The sequence below is a fragment of the Hibiscus syriacus genome, unplaced genomic scaffold, assembly GCF_006381635.1.
Source record: "Hibiscus syriacus cultivar Baekdansim isolate YM2019G1 unplaced genomic scaffold, ASM638163v2 tig00110577_pilon, whole genome shotgun sequence".
NCBI classification, from domain to species: domain Eukaryota; kingdom Viridiplantae; phylum Streptophyta; class Magnoliopsida; order Malvales; family Malvaceae; genus Hibiscus; species Hibiscus syriacus.
The window spans coordinates 528,716-549,217 of NW_024062788.1; the positions used below are offsets into that span (position 1 = coordinate 528,716).

Here is a 20,502-nt window from a genome sequence, read left to right on the forward strand (position 1 = left end):
TTAATATTATATAATTATATATATATTATTAAATATAATATGAAAATTTAATACAATTACTTTCTATTAATAAATATATATAAGTAATTCTAATTTTTAATAATTATACAAAAAATATTAATACTAATTATGTGAGTTTAGCTTCACAGGTTTAACCACGTGGCATATCAGAGTATAGCAAAATGTAGAAACCCACGATCCACCGCTTCATATATTAATAAAGCGGAAAAATCACTAATAATAAATTATTTTACTGGAACTAGACACTAAACTCATTAATTAAGATTAAAAGTTTAAATTCTAATAATTGTGAATGAAATAAAATAGTTTAATGAAAGAAACACTAGACTCCTTAATAATCGTATTCACATCTCCATTATCTATCAATAAATCAAATACAAGTGATTATAAAAAAAACCGGAAAGGTCCGACAGTGTCCTCTTCTGCCATAGTCGTTCTCGGTCTCTTTTTTTACTTTACTCCTTGTATTACTCTACAATATATATGATCTTCAACCCTCTGGTTATTAGTCATTACAAGCCTTTACTTTCTTATTATTCGAAAGCCTACTCAAATAAATACAATTAGAGGGAAGGGGAAAATGGGATATGAGGAGACAAGGTGGCAAGCTTGTAAGGAAGAGAGGCTTCATCCACACCGTTGATTTGAAGCTTAACCTTTCCTCTTCAGACGATGATAAAGAGAAGAATCTTCTCCCTCCTCACAATGATCCTGCTAAACTCCCACCTCCCAAGTAATTACGCTTAATGCCCTTTATATATATATATTCCTTGGAAACATGGAGATGCTTAATAATGGGATGATTAGGGTTATTGCATACGAGAAAGAAAAGTAGTAGGATCTTCCATAATATCCTTTAAGACTTTGACGTTATTACTTATGTTTGTCCGAAGAACATTAGGTCTTCAAGTAATATATTACTTGTGATATGATCACATAATGGCATATACATGTTTGTGGTTTTATAATTATGAACTCTTTATTTATACATATATAACTATTTGCTGTCAATCATTTATTTTTACTCATATAATTTTTTTATTTGTAAAATGTTAATTTTTTTCAAGATGATTTGAACTATTCTTGCCGCACACACGTGTTTGTATAATAGCAATAATAATAATTTATTTTTGATAGAGAAAATCGCCTCAGTGACCAAAAATGCCTTATAATATACGATTTTAACCAACTTTTTTCAGATTTGCCAAAATGACCAACAAAATCGCAATGCGATCGCTAATTCGCAACGCGATCTCCATTATCGCAAATTCGCGTTGCATTTCGCGATGCGATAGTTGGAAATCGCGTTGCGATGGTCTACAGTGTCGTTGCGATTTTCCCAATTCGCAATGCGAATAAGTAAATCGCAACGCGAATTGGGAAAATCGCAATGCGATACTGACTATCGCAATGCGATACTTACTATCGCAATGCGATAATACAAAATCGCAACGAGATACTGACTTTCACAAAGCGATTCTGACTTTCGCAACGCGATTTACATAGCGCCATTCGTATTAACGCATATTTTTTTTTTCAAATTCCAAACACGAATTTTTTCTTAATAAATCGGAAACTGAACCGTCCACAGTAATCGCAACTCATAACCTCAAACCTAAAATCACAACACTCAGTCTCATCTCCATCTCTCACTCTCTACGGCGAAATCCGTCCCCATCTCCGAAGATTTCCGTCCCCATCGCCGACGAAATCTCTCACAACCATTCACAATCAAAAATCCCTCACAATCATTCAGAAATAGAAAATCAACCTCCGAGGGTTAGTTTTTTTTTTTTTTTTGTTGAAATTTTTGCATTATTTTAGGTTTTTCATATTGAGATTGATGATAAGTTTACTGGTAATTTCAATAATAGATTAACCATTTCACTTAGATTTCTTATTAAATTCATTCGATTGCTGCCAATACTGCTAAACTGTTTAGCCTGTGAAGTTAGTATTTGTCTTTGTTTTGTCTTTTGGTTGAAGTAATGCAGAAGAAGAATAGTTTCGAGAATGAAAATCGCAACGCGGAAATAACTATCGCAACGAGAGAATCGCAACGCGAAATAAAAAAACGCAACGCGAAACCAAAATCGCATTGCGATTTTCATTTCGCGTTGCGATTCTCTCGTCGCGATAGTCATTTCGCGTTGCGATTCTCTCGTTGCGATAGTAATTTCCGCGTTGCGATTCTCATTATCTCGTTGCGATTTTCATTTCAACCAAAAGACAAAACAGTGTTGCAAATTTTAGTTTCAAGAATAAACTACTATTTATGTTTATTGTTTTTGGTATATCTTGACAGTGTAGTTTTTGGTATATCTAACTTGGTATGTTTATTGTTTTTGTAGAAAAATTTTTCGGCTTCATTGACATTAAGGAATAAAGTTAGCCTAGCCACTACAATTGCTTCGAAGCTTTCACCTGCACAAAGAAAATTGTTTGAAGAAACCTGCTTCGGGCCATGGCTGAGAGTACAGCATCCGGGTGGAGATGCTAATTTGACCCATTTGTGGCTTCAGACCATGACTAGCGATCTACCCGACAGTATACAACGTGGTGAGGAAGAGATATGGTTTCATTTTCCACCGGCGTATACTTGTTTTGGGCGGAAGGAGTTCTTCTTAATCACTGGTCTACGATTCGGACACGATGATGTAGGCCGGTACACTCGTCATATCACCCGCCCATCATGGTTATCCAGGGTTTTTCCTGATGAGTCAATAGAGAAGCCGAACTTACACGTCGACGACATGAAGAAATTGTTTAATAAGAAAGATGGTTTTACTCGGATGAATGACGTCGATGTTGTCCGAGTATGCCTTCTACTACTTTTGTATATCGGCTTTTTAGGCAGAGAGGCCAGACAACCTATTCCTTAGGAGCTAATATTATTGGTAGAGGACCTAAATGCATGGAATCTGTTTCCGTGGGGTTCGTATATATGGAAAGCTACCTGGACTAAGTTGTCGTCTGCCTTTGATGACCGCAAAAGTTTGCGGGGCGATGGGTCGAAATACACTTTGTCAGGCTTTGTTTGGGCCTTTAAGGTAAGAATTTCTATATAATGTTTTCAAAATTATATTTAATTAATTATTTAACAATTACTAATGTTTGTTATTATATTGTTTGTAGATTTGGATATTCGAGGCCTTTCCCGCCATGAAGACATATGCAATAAAAACTTCAAATGATATTCCCAGGGCTATTTCCTGGAAGAGGAAACGTCTGTTGGATTGGGAAGACTTAATACCATATGCGACAATAAATAATGTAAGTTAACACAAATACTATCATATATAAACAAGTTATTAATAGTAGACGTTTAACTTTGTTTGAGTTTTTATATTTTTAGGAGGCCAACATTCCATTAATTAGACTGACACCCACGGAGGCTGAGCTTGCCACTGATTGGTGGCAAGCTAGTCAGCGTTTTCTTGATGGCACGAATGATGAGCAGCCTCCACTTCTTCCACTTCGAGAGCCATCACCTCACCCAGAGCCATCACCTGATCGACCCGACTATACACCTCTACAACGAGAGCCATCACCTATCCCGTCACATCATCGAGCCTCTTCTCCACCATCACCTCATGATAGGCGACCGGTAAAGATGCCACGACTTCTATCTCCCTGTTCTCCACCTCCACGGGATGAGTCAAGGGAGTTACGTGATGAGGTCAATGCCTTGCGTGAGGAGATCGGTACTCTACTCGATAACGATGGTGCATGGCGTGTGGAGGTGTCTACTTTACGTGGTGAGGTTGCTACTCTACGTGAGATGATAGTATCGTTGTAGAATGAGGTTCATACTCTACGCAACGAGGTAAGTTTAAGATTTTCCATATTTAACTTGATGATAAATTTACTTGTAATTTCACTTAAATTAACCATTTCACTTAGATTGCTTAGTAAATTTATTCGGTTGCTGCCAAAACTGCTAAACTGTTTATTAACACTGTGAAGTTAGTATTTGTCTTTTTGTTTTGTCTTTTGGTTGAAGTAAATTTATTCGGTTGCTGCCAATTCTGCTAAACTGTGTATTCTTTAACACTATGAAGTTAGTATTTGTCTTTGTTTTGTCTTTTGGTTGAAAGTTTGAAATATATTTGTCTTTGTTTTCACTGTTTAAATATCATGTCTGTTTATTTACTGATATTTGTATTTAATTATTTAGCGGACCGATAAGGTGGATGCTTTACATCGGGTTTTTCTTGCACGATAGAGTTCACGCATCAGACGGCGTGCACGTGCTATTAAGTCTCCGTATACCCCAATAGTGTAAAGACACCGCAAGAAGAAGCCTGACTTGCCTGTCATCCCTCAAGAGTCCACTCCTATCGTTGAAGAGGCCCCTATCATTCCTCGAGAGTCCCCTCCCACCGTTCAAGAGGCCACTGCCATCGTTGAAGAGGTCCCTCCCACCATTCAAGAGCCCGATTCACATGGCGTCATATGTAGGATTCTTGAGAAACCCTCTGACGTGCCGGACATGATGGATTCAAGTTGGATCTCGTATGAGTTACCGGCCAGTACCATACCGGTATCTGAAGTGGAGAGGAAACAACTACCGGACACAATTCTGGATAACACCCTTTGGGCTAAGACCGCAGTTGATTTTTATCTACATGAGCGAAGCCAGGGGTGTTTCACTGACATATGCAAGCTCAATGATGATATCTATTTGTTGCTTGATCGGTCTTGGTGGGGCGTATTATTAGGGGTCGAAGACAATGGCTATTTCGATGGAGGGGTAAGTCTTATATTTTTCTTATATTTTAATTTGATTATTTTTTTGTAAATTTATGTAAGTTACTAATATATGTCTTTTTTTGTAAAACAGCATATCGATGCGTGGGTGTCACGTCTTCTAATAATTAGGAAACTTAAGGAAAATAAAAGAAATACATGATATACAATTATGCCGACGTCTTTTAACGCCGTTCACTTGAAGAATCAACGAGATGAATCATTTGCGTTGGGCAATGGACAAGCTAAACTTTATCCTGCATGGTGGGAGGTCGATAAGGTTAGTGTTTATTTTAGATTGAGTTTAAAGGTATTCATAAATAAGTGTGCAAATGAATGAATTATTACTTATGATTACAGGTGTTTATCCCTGTTTTGGAACGTAACCATTGGCTTCTCGTCGAGCTTAAGATCACATCCCTTAAGGTAATAGTATATGACAGCATGATAAATTACATATCATTGGCTGATTTAAGAGATATTATTAAGGGATGGAGCTCTTATTTGGCTAAATTCTTGGATGCGATAAATTATTGGACTCGTTCTGGAAACAAGAAGCCAAAGAAGCTTAATATTACAGTTAGCAGAGACGAGACCGCACCACAACAAACGAAAGGACCCAGAGGGGATTGTGGTCCACTCGTATGCTTGGCGTTGGACCGTTTGATCACAGGAAGTATAAAGTATCTACCTCCCACCGATATAGATAGAGCTGCAGTAGGCTTGTGGTTTCGACATTATATGGCTAGATCGATATATACGAGACGCTGCCTACCTGCATCCGCGTTATAAAAATGTCCATAAACAATTGGTATGTTTATAGGCTTGTGGTTTGAAAATGTTTGGTTAAGTACCTAGAATTCAATAATTTACTGTTTGTAGGTTTTAGATGTGTAGAAAGTGTTGTTTGAGCAAATGTTTGGTTTATGCAGGTTTATCTCAGAAGTGAGCTGCGTGAAAATGATGTATGGCTGCAAAAGTTGATTCAATAGTAGAAGTGTTATTTTCTCTAATAATTATTACTTATTTTTTGATTGTTTAATTGATTTGTAAAAGGTGATTTGTAAAAGTTGATTTGTTTAATTGATGTTAACATAATTCTTATTTGTGCTTGTTTAATTGATTGAAATGTAATGGTTGATTTTGTTGATTTCAATCTGCATTATGTTGAAGGCAAAAAGTACTATCGCAATGCGAAATGAAAATCGCAACGAGAGAATCGCAACGCGAAATGAAAATCGCAACGCAAAATTAAATTCGCGTTGCGATTTTCATTTCGCATTGCGATTCCCTCGTTGCGATTTTCATTTCGCATTGCAAAATTAGCGTTGTGATTTTCATTTCGCATTGCGATTCTCTCGTTGCGATTTTCATTTCGCATTGCGATAGTAATTTCCGCGTTGCGATAGACATTAAGATGATTGCCTATTAAGTGATAACAACTGAACAGATCATAGCAATTTTCAAACTCAAGTTACTAATACATGCCTAACTGAAAATGTTAAAAGTTCACACATAAAATCTACATAATACAACGTTTGCATTTAAAAATCACCTAAGTTAACAGTCCCAAAAGGTGAAGCCAGTTGTGATTGGGATTTTAAAGATGATTGCGATTTTGATTGCCTTTTTCTTGACACCATATGAGCTTTGGATTTTGATGATGATCCATATTTTGGTAGAGGAAAAGATGATTGTGATGGCACTGGTGATCCACATGTCAACCTTGTATGAAAACTTTCCTTGCACCGACTACATGTCGATCTTTTCTTCTTTTTACCCTTAGACGGTATACGATCGTGACTTTTTGGTCGGCCAGGTAGCCTTCTGTCCATGGCTGGTGGCAAAACTGTTTGTAAGTCATCTGGTATGTCCCACTCAGAAGGATGTGGAATAGGGTAGACAATCTCGGTATAAGTCTGTCGATATACTTCTGTAGTGTAGCAATCCATAGCATTTGTGCTTGAATCATCTTGGTTTAGATGAAGAGCAACTTTTATAACATGGCCACACGGATAACCAGATGTTTGCCATTTCATACAACTACACGTCCTTGCATTTAGATCGACAAGCCCATTTAAGTTATTATCCAGTACTTCAAACAAAGTGTTTGAACATGGTTCAACTCTCCATGACGTTGACTTCACAACACGTTTCGTTATCTTTTTTTTAGTCCATGGTGTAACACGATGTTCCAATGTTCCTGTAAATTTAAATAAATAATACTTAGTAAAATATATGATAAGTTACGAATTCAAAGAAATAATACATGCATGGTTTCTTTTCTTGTAGTACCACTGTTGAATAGAGGCTCGAAAAAACTCCATTAACATAGTAATGGGTAATTTCCGGGAATGACGACTTAGAGCGTTGATTGATTCTGCACTATTAGACGTCATAAAACCATATCTTGCTCCAAGTTGATGTACTCTTGACCATCTTTCAAACCCGCCATCTTCTAGTGTTTGAGCACACTGAGGCAAAACACGTCTTAAAAAGTTTATATGCTTATTGAAATCCACTTCCCGATAAGCCTTTACAGCCTTCCAGTATGTCCATTTGTGCTTTTTTATACCAGCAGACCTTGATTTTAGATTTCTATACAAATGAACACCACAAAGTCCATGAAAAGCATCTGGGAAACACCTTCTAACAGCGTTGTCAATTGATTTTGCCCTATCGGATATGATTATCAGATTGCTAATAGGACCTATGCAATCCCTAAGATGCCCCATAAACCATGTCCATGAATCAGAGGTTTCAGATTTGCCAACCCCGTCCGTAAGCTATTGGCAATATCCAATTGTTAGCATCCATGGCTACTGCTAATAAGTTTACTCCAAGGTATCGACCTTTCAAATGTGCTCCGTCAACTATAATAACTGGGCGCATGCAAGTAATAAACGAACGAATCTACAAAATAATATACACAAGAAATATAATCATTTAAATGTGAAATGCATGTAACTAACATAAATGAGTCAACAGAATTATATTGATTTACTAACCGCAGCACCAATGACGATAAACAGCAACTCAAAGCGTCCATCTCTATCTGTTTTGATATGAGTTACCGACCCAGGATTTTTCAGCTTTAAATTGTAACAATAAGCCGGTAGTTGGGCAAACGATGCTTCTGGCGACCCCCTCAACAATTCCAAGGCATAACATTTGGCTCTCCAAGCTTGAGAATATGATATACTAATCTTGAACCGAGCATTCATGTCAGTCATAATTTCATGTCCCCGATATACCCTGCCATTCAAAAACATTAACTCAGCCAGAAACCCACCTAACTTGAAACATTTCGCAATCTTTTATCCTCTTTGCAATCATACGCCACGTACAGTTTTTGTCAATCATACACCTTGTTTCGAAACGATCTTTGCTTGATTTGTTAACTTTTAGTTGATAGCCATCTTCCACACATTTCGTATACAAAGCTATCTTTAAGTCTTCCTTTGTATCAAAACAATCATCTTTCTTGATACGAATAACTTTTGTGTAACAATCAACTGCTTTCTTTGCCAACTCTTCTTCCGGTAGCTGAAGTAATTCTGGCATATTCCAGTTATACTCCCGTGGCATTTTCTTTTCTTTGGGGACTTTTTCTTCTTCTTTTTCTTCTTCAGGATTATATGAATTACAGAATGGATGTTCAACATGTTCATTCACAGTCGTAACTTCCTCCTCATTATCATCAACAACATCTTCCTCGGCAACGGGTGTTTCATCATCAAAATTCAGGTATTGACCAATATCAAAATCATTACACGTAGGGTCTGTTTCTTCTTCTGAAACATCATCAAAATTCGAGTATTGACCAATATCAAAGTCCGGGTATTGACCAAGATCAAATTTCGAATACTGACTAGTACTCACAATTTTTTCTCTTGGCTCATCATCGTCTAATTGGTCAATACGAAAACCGGAATTTGGTGCTGAAAGTTGATTTGGATTTGGATTAGAGAAAGGTTGTGGGTTTTGAGACCCACTTAGTTGATTACTACCCGCTACTGACCCAACAATACTACTTCTAGGTTCAACAACATATAATGTAACATCATCACTTGAAACATTAATGTAAGCAATGAATCGTTCAACATCTTCATTGTCGGTTAACAAATAAACTTTACTATTTCTCTGATAAGATAGCCTAAATCCACTTAGGGGCTCTAAATTCAATTTCTTTGAAACACGTAACATTAGAGTTTCATAAGTTAACTTCTTTAATGACAGTTTTAGTTGAAGATTCATGGGTAAAGGCATATATTGTAAAACACCATGAACATTCTCCCATGACCCTTCAAAACACAAATCTATCCAAACATGATCAACATTAGATGATTTCATGGTTGTAAATTAATTTACTAAACAAACGAGATGCGAAACTAAGACCTGTTGCCGGATGGGGAAGGATGTCGTTGGATATAGGAACGGATGTCACCGGAGAGAGTGATAGATGGAGATGGAATGAGTTGCGATTTAGGGATTTAGGTTATGAGTTGTTGCTGCTGCGTAGATATATACACAAAAAATTTGGCTTGCGAAACTAAAACCTGTTGCGAACTTTGAAACTCGTATTGCGATTTTGTATTATCTCGTTGCGAAAGTCAGAATCGCGTTGCAAAAGTCAGAATCGCGTTGCGAAAGGCAATCATTTGACCATTGCAATGCGAAATGCAAATCGCAACGACAGAATCACAATGCGAAATGAAAAAGGAGTATATATGTTAACAAAACTTGCATTATGTGTATTTTATGTGTGCACTTTTAACATTTTCAGTTAGGCATGTATTAGTAACTTGAGTTTGAACATTGCTATGATCTGTTCAGTTGTTATCACTTATTAGACATTCATTTGATTATCGCAACGCGAAAATGGCTATCGCAACGCGAAAATGGCTATCGCAACGCGAAAATGGCTATCGCAACGCGAAATGGCTATCGCAACGACAAAATCGCAATGCGAAATGAAAATCGCATTGCGATTTTCTCGTTGCGATTTTCATTTCGCATTGCGATTCTCTCGTTGCGATAGTCAGTTTTGTGTTGCGATAGTCTGTTTTGCCTTCAACATAATACAGATTGAAAATCAACAAATCAACTATTACATTTCAACACAAATAAGAATTATGTACACATCAATTAAACAAATCAACATTTACAAATCATCTTTTACAAATCAATTAAACAATCAAAAATAATATAATTCTTATTTTCTTCTTCAATTATTGAATCAATGAATCAACAACTTTGTGACCCCGTACATCCATTTCACGCAGCTCACTTAAGGATTAACCTGCAGAAACCAAATATTTGCTCAAACAAGACTTCCTACACATCTAAAACCTACAAACAACAAATTATTGAATTCTAGGTACTTAACCAAACATTTTCAAACCAAAAGGAGTATATATGTTAACAAAACTTGCATTTGACTTACCAATTAACAATTGACACTTTCATAACGTGGATGCAGGTAGGCAGCGTCTCGAATATATTGCTCTAGCCATATAATGCCGAAACCACAAGCCTACTGCAGCTCTATCTCTATCGGTGGGAGGTAAAAACTCTGTGCTTCCCATCGTCAAACGCGCCAAGCAAAGGCATACGAGAGGACCATAATCCCCTCTGGCTCCCGGCGATTGCTGTAGCGCGGTCTCGTCTCTGACAACTGTGACATTGAACTTCTTTGGCTTCTTGTGTCCAGAATGAGTCCAATAATTAATCCCATCCAAGAATTTAGCCAAATGAGAGCTCCATCCCTTGAAAATATCTCTCAAATCAGACAGTGATATGTAATTGATCATGCTGTCATACACTATTATCTTCAGGGATGGGAGCTGAAGTTGGACGAGAAGCCAATGACGACGTTCCAAAACAGGGATAAACACCTGCAATCATAAGTAATAATTCATTTATTTGCGCACTTATTTATGAACACCTTTAAAAAATTTAAAAAATAAACACTAACCTTATCGACCTCCCACCATACAGGATAAAGTTTAGCTTGTCCATTGCCCAACGAAAATGATTCATCTCGTTGATTCTTCAAGTGAACTGCGTGAAAAGCCGCCGGCATTATTGTATATAGCGAATTTTTTTTATTTTTCCTAAGCTTCCTTATTATTAGTAGACGTGACACCCACGCATCGATATGCTGTTTTACAAAAAAATACATATATTAGTGAATTACATTAAATTTTAAACAAATTAATCAAAATCATATATAAGACAAATATAAGACTTACTTCCCCATCCAAATAGCCACTGTCTTCAACCCCTAATAGCACACCCCACCAAGACCGATCAAGCAACAAAAACATTTCATCGTTGAGTTTGCTGATGTCAGTGTAACACCCTTGGCTCCGCTCATGCAGATAAAAACCAACTGCGGTCTTAGCCCAAAGGGTATTATCCACAATTATTTCTGGTAGTTGTCTCCTCTCCACTTCAGATACCGGAAGGGTACTAGCCTGTAACTCATACGAGAGCCAACTCTCATCCATCATGTCCGGAACCGGTGGGGGTTTCTCAATACTTCGATATATTACCACATGTGAATCGGGCTCTGGAATGGTGGGAGGAACCTCTTCAACGATGACAGTGGCCTCTTGAACGGTGGGGGGAATCTTGAGGGAGGATAGGGGCCTCTTGAACGATTGGAGGGGACTCTTGAGGGATGACCAGTGAGTCGGGCTTCTTCTTGCGGAGTCTTCGCACCATTGGGGTGAATGGAGACGTAATAGCACGTCCACGTCATCTGATGCGTGAACTCCGTCGTGCAAGGAAAACCCGACGTAAAGCATCCACCTTATCGGGCCGCTAAAAAAAATTAATACATAAATCAGTAAATAAACAGACATAATATTAAACAAAGACAAATATGTTTCAAACTAGCATTGTATTCACCCAAGTCATTATTCTATCATAGTTCACAAAATGCTCAGATAACATTCCAGAAGTAAGCACTTATATAAACATTTAAAAGGACAACATATATAAACATTCCAGAAGAAGAATAGTTTACTTTCGTAACACGAAACTTAAAATCGCAACGCGAAAATGACTATCGCAACGCAGAAATGGCTATCGTAATGCGAAATGAAAATCGCAACGACAAAATCGCAATGCGAAATGAAATCGCAACGACAAAATCGCAACGCGAAACACAAATCGCATTGCGATTTTCATTTCGCGTTGCGATTTCATTTCGCATTGCGATTTTGTCGTTGCGATTTTCATTTCGCATTGCGATAGCCATTTCCGCGTTGCGATAGTCATTTTCGTGTTGCGAAAGTAAACTATTCTTCTTATGCAAATTGAAACTTGAATGGATTGCATTACTTCAACCAAAAGACAAAAACAAAACCAAAAACAAATACTAACAAAAATAGTTTAGCAGTATTAGCAGCAACCGAATGAATTACGAGTATGAAAAATCTTAAACTTACCTCGTTGCGTAGAGTATGAACCTCATTCTGCAACGATGCTACCATCTCACGTAGAGCGGCTACCTCACCGCGTAATGTAGACACCTCAACACGCCATGCACCATCGTCTTTGCGTAAAGTACCGACCTCCTCACGCAAGGCATTGACCTCATCACATAACTCCCCTAACTCATCCCGTTGAGGTGGAGAACAGGGAGATAAACGTTGTGGCATCTTTGCCGGTCGCCTATCTTGCGGTGATGGTGGAGAAGAGGCTCGATGATGTGACAGAATAGGTGATGGCTGTCATTGTGGAGGTGTATAGCCGGGTCGATCAGATGATGGCTCTGGGTGAGGTGATAGCTCTGGGCGAGGTGATGGCTCCCAAAGTGGAGGCTGCTCATCAACCGTTCCATCAAAAAAATGCTTACTAGCTTGCCACCAATCAGTGGCAAGCTCAGCTTCCGTGGGTGTCAGCCTCTGTAGAGGACTGTTGGCCTCCTAACAATATAAAAGCTCAAACAAAATTAAACGTGTACTAGTAATAACTTGTTTATAAACATATGGTAGTATTTATGTTAACTTACATTATTTATTGTCGTATACCGTAGTAAATCTTCCCATTGCAAGGTCTGTTTCCTCTTCCAGGAAATAGCCCTGGGAATATTATTTGAAGTTTTTATTGCATATGTCTTCATGGCGGGAAAGGCCTCAAATATCCAAATCTACAAACAATATAATAACAAACATTAGTAATTGTTAAATAATTATTTATAATTTTGGAAACATTATATAAAAATTCTTACCTTAAAGGCCCAAATAAAGTCTGTCAAAGTGTATTTAGAACAATCGCCATGCAAACTTTTTCGATCATCCAAGGCAGACGATAACTTATTCCATGTAGCTTTCCATAAATACGAGCCCCACGGAAACAAGTTCCACGCATTTAGGTCTTCTACCAATTTGATTAGATCATTTGGAATAGGTTGTCTGGCCTCTCTGCCTAAAAAGCTGGCATGCAAAAGAATTAGAAGGCATACTCGGACAACGTCGACGTCATCCAACCGAGTAAAACCATCTTTCTTATTCAATAATATCGTCAGGTCTTCCACGTGTAGATTCGGCCTCTCCAGCTCAGGAAAAACCCGGAATAACCATGATGGGCGGGTAATGTGTCTAGTGTACCGACCTACATCATCGTGTCCGAAGCGTAGACCGGTGATTAAGCAAAACTCCTCCCGCACAAAACACGTATACGCCGGTGGAAAATCAAACCATATCTCTTCATCACGACGTTGTATAGTCTCTGGTAGATCGCTAGTCATGGTTTGAAGAAACAGGTGTGTCAGCATCGCATCTCTACCGGGATGTTGTACTTTCAGCCATGGCCCGAAGCATGTATCCTCAAACATTTTTCTTTGTGCAGGTGAAAGCTTCGACGCAATTGTTTTGGCCAGGCTGACTTTATTTCTCAAGGTCAATTGAGCCGAATAAAAGTTCTACAAAAACAATAAACATACTAAATTAGATATACCAAAAACTACACTGTGAAGATATACCAAAAACAATAATAAACATAAAGAGTAGTAGTTTATTCTTCAAACTTAAATTTGCAACACTGCGAATTTCTTATTTGTCTTTGTTTTTTGGTTGAAGTAATACAATTCATTCAAGTTTCAATTTGCAGAAGAAGAATAGTTTCTGAAAATGAAAATCGCAACACGAAAATGACTATCGCAATGCGAATTTGACTATCGCAACGAGAGAATCGCAACGCGAAACTAAAATCGCATTGCGATTCTCGGTTGATTTAATAAGCAATCTAAGTGAAATGGTTAATCTATTATTGAAATTACCAGTAAACTTATCATCAATTTCAATATGAAAAACCTAATAATAATGCAAAAATTTCAAAAAGAAAATAATTAAAAAAACTAACCCTCGTTGGTTGATTTGGTTGATTTTCCATTTCTGATTGTGAGGGTGGCTATGAGAGATGGAGATAGACGGATTTCGCCAGAGATGGGGGACGGATTTCGTCGGAGATGGGTGAGAGAGTGAGAGATGGAGATGGGACTGAGTTGTGATTTTAGGTTTTAGGTTATGAGTTGCGATTACGGGATATACTGTGGACGGTTCAGTGTTCCAATATATTAATATTCGTGTTTGGAATTTAAAAATAAAATACTTGGCCAGGATACTAATGGCGCTTTGAAAATCGCATTGCGATTATTTATTATCGCATTGCGAAAGTCAGTATCTCGTTGCGATTTTGTATTATCGCATTGCGATAGTCAGTATCGCATTGCGATTTTCCCAATTCGCGTTGCGATTTACTTATTCGCATTGCGAATTGGGAAAATCGCAACGACACTGTAGACCATCGCAATGCAATTTCCAACTATCGCAACGCGAAATGCAACTCCAATTTGCGATAATGGAGATCGCGTTGCGAATTAGCGATCGCATTGTGATTTTGTTGGTCATTTTGGCAAATCCGGAAAAAGTTGGTTAAAATCGTATATTATAAGGCATTTTTGGTCACTGAGGCGATTTTCTCTTTTTGATATATATATTAATGAAATGAATCATTAAATTTTTTAATAAAATCAAATATTTGTATTTTGATGTGATGAATGTAATAATGAATAGAAAAAATACCCTCTCATATAGTCAATTAATAAATAAAATATTTTATTTCAGTTCCATTTAATAGCATTGATAAATCAAACAGGAATCCGAGTTAAAATACGTAAACTCAAAACCAAAGTTGAATTTAATTTCAAATTGTTGACTATGCACCGAAAGTGTGACAATAAATGCAACTTTCGGTACTACGTGGAGAAAAAAAGGGGGCAACAACTTTTGTTGAATTTTTGTAATGGGTAAATTGCAAATTTAGTCATTGCAACTTTAAGGTATTTACAAGATTAATCCCTAAGCTTCAACTATAAATACGCTATCTCATTTAGCTTCAAAACCATCCCAAATCATTCTAGCTTTCTCCCAACACTAGAGAGTTTCTTGAGAGTTGTTTTCTCCTTTTTTTTCAAGAGAGAATTATCATTGTTTTCTCCTTGGTAGATCGAGAGTGGTTGTAATTCATATTTTCTTATAGTGAAATTATTCTACCGTTGCCCGTGGTTTTTACCCTATATTATTTAGGGGTTTTTCACGTAAATTTTGTGTCTTCTTTATCTTTATCTTTATTTTCTCAAATTATCAGTTGCGATTTTGTTCTATCCGATAGCCGTCTTCCGCAACAATTAGTATACCCATTCTTTGAAGGTTTCAGAGAACTATTCACGATAGTGAAATAGTGGGAGCTATCCGTAATAGAAGCTATGGCAACAAAATTTGATATTGAAAAATTTAATGAGAGAAATTTCTCATTGTGAAAATTGAAGATGAAGACTATCCTGAGGAAAGACGGTTGTCTAGCAGCTATCAGTGAAAGGCTGGTAGATTTCACATATGACAACAAATGGATCGAAATTGATGAGAATGATATGGCAAACTTTCATCTAGCATTAGTAGATGAAGTATTGTAAAGCATCGAGGAGAAGAAGACAACTAAGAAGATATGGGATCATCTCACCAAATTGTATGAGGCCACATCATTGCACAATAAAATTTTTCTTAAGAGGAAATTGTACACTCTCTGTATGCCAGAATCTACTTCAGTGACAGAGCACTTTAAACACATTGAACACGTTATTTTCTCAGCTTACATCCTTAAGATGTGCAATAGGAGAACAAGAACGTGCTGAACTTCTACTTCAAAGTCTACATGATTCGTATGATCAACTCATCATCAGCTTGACAAATAACAATGTCACCAGTCTAGTCTTCAATAACATTGCATCTGTTGTTCTACAAGAAGAAAATCGGCGCAAGAACAAGGAAGACAGACAAGTAAATCTGCAACAAGCAGAAACGTTGACAACGATGAGAGGGAGATCAACATAACGTGACCAAAGCAGCAGTCACAAACATGGTAGATCAAAGTCGAGAAGAAAAAAGAATTTAAAGTGCTACAACTGTGGAAAAAAGGGTCACTTGAAGAAGGATTGTTGGAGTCTAAATAAAAACTCCAATCCACAAGGCAATACCGCAAACACTTCAGATGATGGAGATGCTCTTTACTGTGAAGCGTCAGCCACCATGGAAGGAAGAAAACGATTTGCAGATATATGGCTCATTGATTCGGGGAGCAACATATCACATGACCTCAAGAAGAGAATGGTTCCATCATTATGAACCTGTCTCATGAGGATCTGTGTATAGTTGCAATGGTCATGCCTTAGAGATCGTTGGCGTGGAGACCATCAAATTGAAGATATATGATGGAGTAATTAAAATTGTTCGAGATGTGCGGCACGTAAAAGGCCTGAAGAAAAATTTATTATCCTACGGATTGTTAGATAATAATGCAAGCAAGATTGAAACACATAATGGAATCATGAAGGTGTTCCGTGGAGCGCTTGTGGTGCTGAAAGGCGAAAAGATAGTTACAAACTTGTACATGTTGAAGGGAGAAACTTTGCTAGAAGCAGAAGCCTCTGTTGCCTCATGTAGTTCAGATTCTGCAATGTTATGGCATCGGAAACTTGGACACATGTCAGAACAAGGAATGAAAGTCCTTGTGGAGCAAAATCTACTTCCAGGCTTAATAAAGGTATCACTTACCTTGTGTGAGCATTGTATAACAAGTAAGCAGTACCGATTGAAATTCAACACGTCAAATTCTAGAGGCAAAAGTGTTCTAGAATTGGTTCATTCTGACGAATGGAAAGCACCAGTTACATCCCTAGGCGGAGCAAAATATTTTGTCTCATTTATTGATGATTACTCCAGGAGATGTTGGGTGTACCCTATTAAGAAGAAGTTAGATGTATTTTCCACTTTCAAAAACTTCAAAGCGCTGGTGGAACTTGATTATGAAAATAAGATCAAGTGTTTCAGAACATATAATGGAGGAGAATACACAAGTGAAGAATTTAATGACTTTTGCAGGAATGAAAGCATCAAAAGATAGTTCACAGTGGCAAACACTCCTCAACAAAATAGAGTGACAGAGCGGATGAACAAAACCTTGTTAGAAATAACAAGAGCAATGTTGAGGGATGCATGCCTAGAAAAATCATTTTGGGCAGAAACAATCAATACCACCTTTTATTTGGTGAATCGAGCTCCATCAACTGCAATAGAGCTGAAGACACCAATGGAGATGTGGATTGGTAAACCAGCTGATTATTCAAACCTCCATGTATTTGGAAGTATTGTGCATGTGATGTACAACTCCCAAGAAATTTCAGAGCTGGATCCAAAGTCTAGGAAATGCAAATTCTTGGGGTATGGTGATGGTGTAAAGGGGTATCGCTTGTGGGATCCTACTACCCGCAAAGTGATCATTAGCAGGGATGTTATATTTGTAGAAGATAAGCTACAAAGAAAAGAAGAAGATAGTATCACTGAAAATTCAAAGTCTACACAGATACATATGTAAAAAGAGTTTGAATAAGGAGATTCTTCTGAAGCAGAACCAACACATGATGAACAAGAACTAGAGAGTTCTGAAGCTCCAACAACTCGTCAATCAGATCGTGTGAGAAGACGTCCCAATTGGCACTTAGATTATGTTATAGAAGGTAATATTGCATACTGTCTTTTAACAGAGGACGGTGAGCCATCAATATACCAGGAGGTAATAAACAGCTCAGATGCTTCACTGTGGATGATGGCGATGCAAGAAGAAATTGAAACCCTTCATAAAAATAATACATGAGACCTTGTGCCACTACCACAAGGAAGGAAGCCAATTGGTGACAAATGGGTCTTCAAAATCAAGCGAAATGGTGACGATCAAGTTGAGAGGTATCGTGCAAGACTGGTGGTCAAAGGATATGCTCAAAAAAAGGTATTGATTTCAATGAAATATTTTCTCCTGTGGTTCGACTAACAACAGTTCGAGTAGTTTTGGCAATGTGTGCTACATTGAACTTACATCTAGAGCAGCTAGATGTTAAAACAGTTTTTCTTCATGAAAATATTGAAGAAGATATTTACATGCTCCATCCTGAAGGTTTTGAAGAAAAAGAAAAGAAGAACTTGGTTTGCAGGTTGAACAAATCTATGTACGGTCTAAAGCAGGCGCCGAGGTGTTTGTTTAAGAGATTTGATTCCTTCATTATGTGCCTTGGATACAACAAACTTAATGCATACCATTGTGCATATTTCAAGAGGTCTGGTGATAACAATTTTGTTATATTGTTGTTGTATGTGTGGATGACATGTTGGTTGTAGGACCCAACAAAGATCATATTGAAGAATTGAAGGCACAACTGGCTAGGGAATTTGAAATGAAGGAATTGGGATCATCAAACAAGATTCTAGGGATGCAAATTCACCGAGATAGAAGTAATAGGAAGATTTGACTTTCACAAAAGAATTACTTGAAGAAGATCTTGTCACGATTCAACATGCAAGATTGTAAGCCAATTTCTACCCCTCTTCCTATTAACTTAAAAATTATCCTCTAGTATGAGTCCTAGCAGTGAAGAAGAGAGGATGAAGATGTCTCGAGTACCGTATGCATCAACAGTGAAAAGTTTAATGTTCGCTATGATATGCACAAGACCAGACATTGCACAAGCAGGGAGAGTGGTTAGTCGGTACATGGCAAATCCATACAAAGAGCATTGGAATACAGTAAAGAGGAACCTGAGATACATCAAAGGGACCTCAAATGTTGCATTATATTACGGAGGATCAAACTTACTAATCAATGGTTATGTAGATTCTGACTATGCAGGGGATTTGGATAAAAGCAAATCTACAATATGATATGTGTTCAAAGTTGCTGGTGGAGCTGTAAGCTGGGTTTTAAAATTGCAGTCAGCTGTGGCTACATCCACAACAGAGGCAGAATATGTAGCAGCTACACAAGCCATTAAAGAAGCAATTCGGTTGAAGATGTTATTGGAGGAGTTTGGGCACAATCAAGAGTATGTCTCTTAGTTCTGTGACAGTCAAAACGTCTTGCATCTAGCAAGGAATCCAACATTTCATTCAAGGACAAAGCACATACGAGTTCAGTACCATTTCATTCGTGAAAAGGTGGAAGAAGGGACGGTAGATATGCAGAAGATCCATACCAAAGACAACATAGCAGATTTCACGACGAAGGCAATCAATGCTGATAAATTTAACTGGTGTTGATCCTCTTGTGGTCTGTCAGAGACGTAAGCTACATGATGGTACAAGGTAGAAAGAATGGTGTGAAGATATGATTGTTCCAATCAAATCTTCAAGTAGGAGATTGTTGACTATGCACCGAAAGTGCGCACAATAAATGCAGCTTTCGGTACTGCGTGGAGAAAAAAAAGGGGTAGCAACTTTTGTTGAATTTTTGTAATGGGTAAATTGCAAATTTAGTCATTTCAACTTTAGGGTATTTACAAGATTAGTCCCTAAGCTTCAACTATAAATACCCTAGCTCATTTACCTTCAAAACCATTCCAAACCATTCTAGCTTTCTCCCAACACTAGAGAGTTTCTTGAGAGTTATTTTCTCTCTTTTTTTCAAGAGAGAATTATCATTGTTTTCTCCTTGGTAAATCGAGAGAGGTTGTAATTCATATTTTCTCATAGTGAAATTATTCTACCGTTGCCAGTGGTTTTTATCCTATATTATTTAGGGGGTTTTCACGTAAATTTTGTGTCCTCTTTATCTTCAATTTTATTTTCTCAAATTATCAGTTGCGATTTTGCTCTATCCGATAGCCGTCTTCCACAACACAAAATATACACGTAGAGGAAATAAGCAACATACCATGGTTTCATCAATTAATTAGGCTTGTCTTAACATTTCAGGGCCCAAGTTGTGGGGTGGCCACCAGTCCTGTCATTCCGAAAGAACATGCTATCCACCCAAAGAGCAGCACCGGCAGCCGTGGTGGTGAGAAGGCCGCCTTTGTTAAGGTGAGCCTGGACGGTGCAACTTTCCTCCGGAAAGTGGACTTGAGGATGTACAAAAGTTACCAGCAACTCTCTGATGCCCTTGCCAAAATGTTAAGTTCTTTCACTATCGGTACGCATATTCAATATTCGATCAAGATTAACCTTATTTTTTTCATGTATATAATTTATATAGTAATTAATTGTATAAATTGAAATAAAAATGAAGGGAATTGTGGATCTCAAGGAATATTGAAGGATTTCATAAATGAAAGAAAGCTTATGGATTTGCTGAATGATTAGAGGTTGACTTTTTATTTTATTATTATTATTATTA

The 20,502-nt window shown here is 37.5% G+C and overlaps 1 long non-coding RNA gene across 1 annotated transcript; it reads right to left on the reverse strand.

Annotated features, from left to right (window-relative positions):
- Nucleotides 1–428: 428 nt before the first annotated feature.
- Nucleotides 429–20,296, reverse strand: LOC120133091. Its single transcript, XR_005517070.1, has 3 exons — nt 20,153–20,296; nt 17,768–17,772; nt 429–438 (listed from the first exon to the last, which is right to left on the reverse strand). It is a non-coding gene; the product is annotated as an uncharacterized LOC120133091 (long non-coding RNA).
- Between the last annotated feature and the right edge of the window lie 206 nt (nt 20,297–20,502).